The sequence below is a fragment of the Aplysia californica genome, unplaced genomic scaffold, assembly GCF_000002075.1.
Source record: "Aplysia californica isolate F4 #8 unplaced genomic scaffold, AplCal3.0 scaffold00467, whole genome shotgun sequence".
Taxonomy (NCBI): domain Eukaryota; kingdom Metazoa; phylum Mollusca; class Gastropoda; order Aplysiida; family Aplysiidae; genus Aplysia; species Aplysia californica.
This window is the reverse complement of record NW_004797737.1, coordinates 346,304-347,542: the sequence shown is the minus strand read 5'-3', so window position 1 is coordinate 347,542 and position 1,239 is coordinate 346,304.

Genomic DNA, 1,239 nt, shown 5'->3' with positions numbered 1-1,239 from the left:
TGTTGAGCTAAATGTTACTACACTAAATATGTTGAGCTAAATGTTACTACACTAAATATGTTGAGCTAAATGTTACTACACTAAATATGTTGAGCTAAATGTTACAACACCAGAAATGTTGAGCTAAACTCATCCCATAAATGGGGCTACTAGACCCAAAATGCTTAGCTAAAACGATCCGATAAATAAAGTTACTAGACTACAGTGGGTGTCACATTCAACGAGGTCACATTCAACGAGAAGTCGGCTCCAACGAGGCAATCCTTAATCCCCGATTTTTTCCTCTACATCTCTTTGTAAATGTACGTCGGCTCCAGCGAGGTTGCAAACAGACCGAAGTCGCTTTCAACGAGGTCGCATTAACCAAATAAAAGCAATTCCTTTCTCTCCATCTCAAGCGAAGCACAAGGCCCATCCTCCATTTCTGACACATTGTATTGCTAGATCTAGTGCGCCTCGCATAAACACACGCACACAGATGTTGTTTGAGAATTTCGCAGGGGGAACAACTGTTTTAATTACCGGTATTGGTACATCGTGTCATATAAAGACTTGTCTCCTTTCTTTACTTTGGCCTCAGTCACGTTCAACGAGAGGTCGGATCCAACGAGGACATCAATCCAGTCCGGACAACCTCGTTGAATGCGACACCCACTGTAGTACATTTGGCAGATTTTCAAAAAGCTACGTGAAGGATTTAAGGATTCGATGAGATCTACATCTTGGGACAAATAAAACTGCCTATCTCGAGAACTTTCAACACATACCCATGTAGATGCGTGCCAGGCTGTAGGCAAACTGGCGAGCCGCCATCTGTAACTGGTCGGGCGACATCTGGGCCGCCGCCCCGAGTACCTGGCCCATGGCGACCTCCACGCGACATGCGCTCTGCTCAAGGTCACCGACCTCCTTCGCCGGCAGCAAGCGGGCCGTGACCTCGTCGCGGAAGTGGAGCAGAACGGAGCCCGAAGACTTCTGGATGGCTCGCAGAACGTCAAGGGAGAGAATGTTGGTGGTGCCTTCCCAGATGGCGGTGACCTGACGGGAAACCAGGGTCAAGGACAATGTGTGGGCTTCACTCTCCTACATTACAACAACAATGTCAGGGCTTCACTCTCCTACATTACAACAATGTCAGGGCTTCACTCTCCTACATTACAACAATGTCAGGGCTTCACTCTCCTACATTACAACAACAATGTCAGGGCTTCACTCTCCTACATTACAACAATGTCAGGG